Below are 8386 nucleotides of genomic sequence, written 5' to 3'. Positions count from 1 at the left end.
TGGCCAACTATTTCCTGTTTCCATTTAGGCAACTGCATAATTCAGTCCATTGACTTTAAAAGGACTTCTTCATACAAGCCATGGCTCTGGGGCCTGGTCCATTTCTGCAAGGTACTGCATACATCCTGTTTACCTGGAGAAATGCCTACCCTGTGGAACGGAAGAGTGCTCAGTGCCAAATTAATAATCCTTTTCAAACTCAGTGTGTTGCATGGTTTCTTCTGATTCAGAAAACTGCCATAACATTCTAGTCACATGTACCCTTCTTAAGTAATTTCGAAACTAAAAATAAGGGCCCTTAAAACCTTTCCTTGGTGGAAAAAAAAGATATGTACACTCCCCTTGGAATGTAACCTTCATTTGAACCAGGGTTGCTGAAAGAAAAGCACTCCGGTGTATTGTTCATTTGCTCCACCCATCCAATCCCTTATCTAACCTGAGTCATTACTGCCTGTAGCTTTATAACTTTGCAGCAGTAAACCTCAGCTTTTACCAGTTAAAAGCCTTACAAGTGTGACCCACCCTTGGTGGGTTAGATACCCCCACCCCCACCCTTAGCTATAGAACCGAGGGGTCAGGTCTTTAGCAACACTTGCAAAGCTGGTCATGCCGATAAGTATCATTGGGTTGAATTGCAACTGATCCACCCTTTGGAACATTTCTTTCGAATGTTTAAACATGCTGTGAATTCTAGTTTTCATAATCTAGACCAGCCTTCTTAAGCTGGCTGCCTGATAGGGTGTCTGTGCCTGACCCAGAAGGAGACAAGGGCCTTCTGGTCACAGAGCTGCTGAGGGAGTAGTGAAGGCCACTCAGAGCCTGCCCAAAACATATAGGCACCCAAGGCAAAAACAACAACAACCCCAAATAACACATGCGTCTGTGTTCTCCTGAAAAAACCCAGTTGAAATGAACTGCAGCTGCCTTGGGGTGGCCCTTCCATGAGGCAAGCTGAGGCAGTCACCTCAAACAGCAGATTGTTAGGTAGCCAGCAAGGTTGCAAGATACTCTCCTGCCCCCGCTTAAAAAAAAAAACAACACAGAAAAGAAGAGGAGGAGGTGCATACAACATTTAGCACCCTTCCTCAGGTACACAGCAGTCTTGAGCCCATTTTGTTCAGTGAAGTTTACATAGAGCTGCCTGATGGACCATGTCTCCTGGCTCAGAACTGTCTCACTTCCACTTTGTGTGGCCCATAGCAGCAACCAAAGTCCAGTGCCTGAATGGACTGCCCCTCCTCGCCTGATATATACCTGCCTCTGCAATTGCTGAATTCACTCATTACAGCAACCTGACTGCAAGCAACTGGGTGGAACAGACAGTGGACATGTAATGTGGAAATGCGGTTCCGCTCTTTGCTCTCCCATCCAAATTTGGATGTAACGAAGTGAGACTGCAAAGAGGAGGGGGGACTGGCTTTGTGGGCTTAATTCTTGACTGAAGGACAGCCCACACAGCCAATCACAGCCAGAGTTGAGGGAGGAGCTTCCTCCCTCAACTCTGGTTGAAGGGGACACAGCCTGAAGTTCCGCATTTGGATGTACCACAGGCTGTGTCCAACCTTGGGTTGTGGTGATGAAACTCACTACAACCCCAGGGTTCAGAGTTGAGTTCCAAATCTGAAACCTCAGGTTCGTCGCTACGCCAATTCCAATTTTCACATTTGCACATAACACTTGTGGAACCTCTGGCCCTTTCAACTGAGGTTCTGCACGTATGGCAGCGAATTATATTGCTTACCTGACACCAAAGCCACTTCCAACCCTGAGTCCCTGACCTACAGGCCTTACTTTGTGAACTCCTTTGTAATAGGAAACCACTAGGTTTCTGGGCAAAATACAAAGTGCTGGTTATATCTTATAAAGCCCTAAACAGCTTTGGCCCTGGGTGTTTAGGAGAACGTCTTCTTCATTATGAGCCCCACCGTCCACTGAGGTCATCTGAAGAGGTCTGTTTCCAGTTGCTGCCAGCTCGGCTGATGGCCACACGGGGGTGGGCCTTCTCAGTTATTGCCCCAAGATTGTGGAATGCGCTCCCTACTGAAATACGATCCTCCCCATCTCTGACAATTTTTTAAAAGCATCTGAAAACCCACCTCTTCACCCAAGCTTTTTCAGTGTTTAAAATTTGTAGGTTTTAATCTGTGTTTGATTTTAAATTATCTAAATTGTTTTAAGTTTTTGTGTATGTTTTTAACTTGTTTTTATGTTATTGTTAACCACCCAGAGATGAAAGTTTGGGGCAGTGTACAAATCCGATAGATAGATAGATAGATAGATAGATAGATAGATAGATAGATAGATAGATAGATAATAGTGATGGCCATCCCAATGTCATCTGCAGCACCAGTGGCCCATGCAATGGACTACATTGTGATGGGGTCCAATACCAGCAGGATCCAGTGGTGGGATGGGGAAAGTGGACCTGTGCACTTCTTGTCTGTTATCACTGGGGGTAACTAAATGGGAAGAGGGCCCAGTCTATGTAGTTCAGGCATCGTGTGTGGGTCGTGTGTGAGGAGATGTAGTTCCAGCATCTTACAGTGCCATGTTAGGTGCCAGCATCTGCTGCTTCACCACTTCAGCCATGTGCCATACACACTATGAGGAGGGACTGGGAAAGAACATCCCTTTTTCTGTGGAAAGTAAATGGTGATTACTGGGAATGATGGTAGTCTTCTTTGGAAGTGGGTTTGTTTTGCTCTTTGTGGTAGTAAGACACCAGCTGCTGAAGAAGTGAACATGCTGTAACAGATTAGATGCGGAAATTATCCTAGAGAGAACTTTCCTTTCCATGGAAGAATTATGGAAAGGACACTATGGAAGAACTAAAACTAACCACACTGGATGTGTTTGTAAATGAAAGTTAAATATTTAACCCCTGCTAACTTGGCAAAGAGGCACCATTTAACTTTATTTAGCAGGGGGAGAGTAATTCGCTGCCCTGAGCCATTTTTGGAAGGGCGCTATAGAAATAGAATAGATCATCGTCATCATCACCACCACCACCACCATCATCATGCTGGACCTGCTTAGAGACCTCAAACAGTCTGTGCTAGCCAATGAGTTCAGCAGTCCCTGCCAGCACAAGTGTAGTGTCATTGCATGTATGTAGCAAACAATGACACATAGCTCAAGATCAATTGATCACCATAGATCAATGTATCCATACGAATCTGTACCGCATCTTCATGCATAGCTATGCGTACATGAGCTTTCTTCACCCTGCTGTCTACTGTCCAACAATGGCAACAGAGTTATTTATTAGGCTGTTTTATGTAAGAAATGTATATCCCATCCTTCTGTTCACAACCTTTGGGAGCAGCATACTGCTGTGTACATTGCGCTATGGGTTGCTGCTGAATTCAACAGCAGTTTTTTATGCTAACATAAAAATGCAGGGAACAGACCAAGGAAAAGAGCAGAGGCCTCCTATTCTTGTGTTCCTAGCACTACTTGCTATTGTTGTTTTAAAATGTTTTTTAATTGTTAATTGTTGTTATATTGTTTTTAATTTGTTTTAGCTCTTTATTGTTTTAGTGGTTTGTTTTAAATGTAAACCGCCCTGAGCCACTTTGGAAGGGCGGTATACAAATCAAATAAATAAAACAAATCAGAAATAAATACTTATCCTCTGCTAACAGGGCATAGAGGCACCTTTGAAAGTGGTGGTTCTCTTATATTTAGCAGGAGGAGAGTAACTGTCCTTTTCCACCCACCGCAGCATCCCTCCCGGAGGCTGTAGCTGGTATTTCCCTTGTGGGTCTTCTACACTTTGAGCCCCTTTGGAACAGCGAATCATTTCCTCATTCCTTTTGCTATGGAATTAGTATATGCTTGAAAGGCAGTATGTAATTAATCTAAATAATGATAGATGATGATGATGATGATGATGATGATGATGATGATGATGATGATGATACTTCCATCAAGCAGACCTAGTGACCTGTGTGGATCCCACAGATGTCTCTTCAGGAGATGTGGCTCAGCCAGCACAGGATACAGTCATAATGGTCTAGTTCATACAGTGGTTTGAACTGAGGCTTAATGTAGGTTCCTGACATTAGCATGATTGTGTGAACTTATACTAAGGCTGGAATCTAAGATTTGTCTTGGGTCATAAACAACCATGGCCATCTTGGGCCAAATATCACACTAATGTCAGCAAACCACATAAAGCCTCTACTCAAATGACTGTGTGAACCAGACACTGGATGACCCCTGAATATACATCCATTGCCTTTGGAAGCACTCTGCTAGGAAGCTTGAAAACATCTTGCACAACAAGGCACTTCTGTCATTCTAGGTAGCATTTTAGGGTTATGGTATTCCCATATAGTGAGTGTAGATCTGGATAGTGATCCATTGCATTCATAAAGAATGGGTTCTGCGCCTGCACAGGGACCACGCGGATCGATTGACTAGCTCCTCGTGCCACCTCCAACTGCCCTGCATGTGATTGTGCCTTCGTTAAATAAGGCAGTTGGGGCGTGTCTTCCTCAGTTTCTTTTAGACCACCATTGCGTCTAAACCTCGGATCAGATTGCTCCTCGAAAGTTTTTTTCTTGACATTACGGTGTACGACTTGGAATGGATTCAGAACAATGTTTTGGTGATAGACATTGGACTGTTTTAAAGGACTACGTATTGTTTTACCCTAAAGGAAAAAAGAAAAGATAAAGCCATTGGGTTAGAATAGCCGTGAGGCAATTGGAACTATGGCGTCGAAATTGGCGGTTAAAACAACGTTTAAGAGATGTACTAACTGCCGAGCAAAGTTACCTACTACAGATACCCATGAAGCTTGTCTGCTATGTCTGGGAGAGCAGCATAATCCGGCGAACTGCAAGATCTGCTGCTCTTTCTCTAAACAAACTCTGAAAAATCGGGCACTGAGATTGAGAGCGGCGCTCTACAAAGACACGCTTCGACCCCCGACGCTGAGACCTTCAGTGTCAGGACCCTCAACGTCGAGGTCGGTGTCAAGCGACACTGTGTCTTCGGTATCGGTACCTCCCGTAGTGGACTCTGCAACTGCACAGTCTAAAGCCACTTCGGAGCAGGAGTTTAAGCAACCTGAAACCATTGGGAGGAGACGGCATAAACACAAGAAGGCACGTTACTCCTCCACGGATGAGGAGGGCAATTCCTCACCACCTAGGAAGAAGTCCAAAAAGACTCATATTCGTAGTAGAACCCCTTCACCTACGGGTTTGCAAGCCGAGGCGGAGGATTGGGACACTACTCTAAAGATAACTCCATCGCCTTGGGTGCTGCAGAGCTCGCCATCATTGGACAGATCACCCTCGGCATCAAGATTGACGTTCGTTTCGGCATTGACGGTGGCGCCAAGGTCGACATCGATGCTGGGATCAGTATCAATGGAACCAGCATTATCGACATCGACAGCGCTCAGCTCGGTATCGATGGAACCTGTATTATCAACATTGACAGCGCAGCATGCTCTGGAATCGACAGCCATAGCAGGACCGGGTGCTCCGTGCGTGTCGACATCGACGGCCTCGACATCAAGGGGAGTGCAATCTGTGGTACGATACCGAGCAGCAGTAGACTTGACTCCTGCATGAACTCCGATTCAGTCTCCGGCGGCGACGCCTAGAGAGGCTTATCGGCCAGAAGACTTTATGGACTTTGGAGAAGCAGTATTGGAAGAGGAAACGGCTTTACCAAGGGCTAGGACTTCGCTGATGGCTCTGTTGGAATCTAGTGAAGGCACGTCGTCAGGCTCGACTTTTCAAGGTTTTGCTGCTGTTGAAGGATTGGAACAGTTGACTTCCGCTGAAGTTCCCAGGACTCCATCCTTGTCTCCAGTGAGAGCGCCATTACGGCCTCAGGAGTCGAGTTGACTTGTTTCTGCTGCTATGAGCCCAATTAGGCATCTGGTTACCCCGTCAGTTGAGCAGCACAGTCTGCCTAGACCTGTACCTGTCCTGGCGTGTTCGGCTAATGTATCTACAGCCACATCGTTGGATGTTGGTCACATCACACATTATTGTGGCTTCAGGCATAGCCCGGATGTGATTTACCTGCCAGACTATGCTGAATACAAGATTTGGAAGGCGCAACAGGGAATCTGTCATCTCACTATTCCACCGGTGCAGCAGCGTCCATTGGAGTCGCAAGTGCCATCGGAAGTGCCTAGAATGACAAGCCGTCCAAAGACGGTTATAAAAGATCACCAGAGGGTTTTGCCTAAAATCCCTACCGGCCTTGCCCCTAGGGGTAGTGTTGCTTCTGCGCATGATACTATGAGCAGTAGAGGCAGTGACACAGACACCTCATATATATCTGACACTGACGGCAGTAATTTGCCTGAACCAAGTGAGCCGGACCCGCCTGAGGAGGTGGCACCGAAGACTTCCATTTCTCCCACAGAGGAGTTAAAAGCGTACCACGCACAATTACGGGAGATGGCGGAGGCCTTAGGCCTAGAGATTAAGTTGCCAGAATTGGATCTGAAGGATCCTGTGTATAATATGATGGCTACAGAAAAGCTTAATCACCCTGTATCCCTTCCAATGATTCCAGCTATATCAAAGGCGGCGCAGTCTGCGTGGGAGGTTCTGCGGACATCCACAGCCACCTCGAGAAAGTTGGAAGGTTTATATCAGGTGCAAGAGGATGAGAACACTTATCTTGTAAGGCATCCAGATCCAAACTCCATAGTGGTGGAGTGTGCGTCAGCGAAGGGTGGTCAGTGTCACACTACCCCCACCGACAAAGAGGGTAGAAAGCTCAATGTTTTGGGGCAGAGGGTGTATTCCACTTCTAGTCTCGCTGTCAAAATAGCAAATTATTCTGCCTGTATGACACGATACGCGCACCATCTTTGGGACACATTCTTCCAGGACTCGTCCTCAATATCCTCTGATGATTTGCAGAAGGCGCTGGCACAGACCTATGAGAAAACGACTGTAGTTACTAGGCATTTGCTTAGTACTTTTAAGCATCTGGCTGAGACTGAGTTGCGGGCCATGGCCACAGCCATTACCTTGCGGCGCCATGCGTGGCTCAGGTCAAAAAATTTACAACCAGAAATGAAAGATAAGATAGAGCACTTGCCCTTTGTTGGGAAAGGACTATTTGCAGAGTCAATGGACGGGACAATGGAATCGTGGAAGAAGATGAAGTTCACAGCTAAGTCCTTCATGGCAGCTACATCTTCGACGGGTCAGCAATCCCGTAGTCGTTCCTATGGAAGGCAACAAAACCGTTATTCTTATAAACAGGATAGAAAGGAGTACAGGAGACAGAACAGACCTTACCAAAGGAATAAGCCCTATTACCAAAAGTCAAAGGGACAAAAGGCAACCAAGGAACAGTCAAAGCAGTCTCTTCGAAGTGCAGGTCCATCCACAGCAAAAGCACATAGTAACACCAAGTTCAGTACCCGAGGCTCCCAACACCAGCCTCGCATTAGCCAATGTTTCCATCAAATTGGCACGCCATACCAAAACGTGGCACAACATAACATCGGATCAGTGGGTACTGAAAATCATAAACTTTGGTTACGCGATAGAGTTCAAAGCTTTGCCAGCTTTTCAGGGTGTGAAGTACACCAGGTCAATTCAGGTGTTGCGAGAGGAGGTAGAGGTGTTACTAGAGAAACAGGCAATAGTGTGAGTGCTGTGGATGGACAGACTGAAGGGGTTTTATTCCAGGTATTTTCAAATCCCCAAGAAGGATGGCGGGATATGGGCGATAATGGACTTAAGAGATCTAAACTGTTATGTGGATATGAAGAAATTCAGAATGATCACTTTGCAGGGAATTCTGCAGCTCCTGGCGAACGAAGAGTGGGTGATCACTCTGGATCTGAAGGACGCCTATTTTCACGTGGGGATCCGTGAAAGGCACCAAAAGTACCTTCGCTTCACAGTGGGCAATATAGCATACCAGTACATGGTTTTGCCATTCGGTCTCTCTATGGCCCCACGCGTGTTTACAAAGGTGATGGCAGTCGTCGTAGCATTCTTAAGAACAAGGGGTGTAATGTTATATCCTTATTTGGACGACTGGCTTCTGGTGAACAGCGACAGAGAAAAGTTACTTTCTCAGATTCAGCTGATCCTACAACTCCTGAGCACGTTGGGAATCAATGTGAATTGGAAAAAATTGAAATTGAGCCCGCAAAGGCAGGTGGACTTTATAGGTGCGGTGCTGAATTTCGAAGAAAAGAGAGCGTACTTGCCGGAGTCCAGATTCCAGCAGATCAGAGACCTTGTACTCTTTTTCAAGAGGATGCCACGGCAGCCGGCAGAGTCCATTCAGAGGCTGCTGGGGTTGATGGCTTCCTGCAACTCCACTGTAGCCTATACCTGTCTACACATGCGCGACCTTCAGTTATGATACCTGCGCAGTTTTT

The 8386-nt window shown here is 46.2% G+C and overlaps 1 pseudogene; it reads left to right on the top strand.

Moving 5' to 3' along the window:
* The first annotated feature begins 2548 nt into the window (after nt 1–2548).
* LOC128340740 (cytochrome c oxidase subunit 7C, mitochondrial-like) lies at nt 2549–2740 on the top strand (annotated as a pseudogene).
* The last annotated feature ends 5646 nt before the right edge of the window (nt 2741–8386 follow it).

Source organism: Hemicordylus capensis, chromosome 1 (genome assembly GCF_027244095.1).
Source record: "Hemicordylus capensis ecotype Gifberg chromosome 1, rHemCap1.1.pri, whole genome shotgun sequence".
NCBI lineage: Eukaryota > Metazoa > Chordata > Lepidosauria > Squamata > Cordylidae > Hemicordylus > Hemicordylus capensis.
This window is presented reverse-complemented; position numbering and strand designations above follow the sequence as displayed.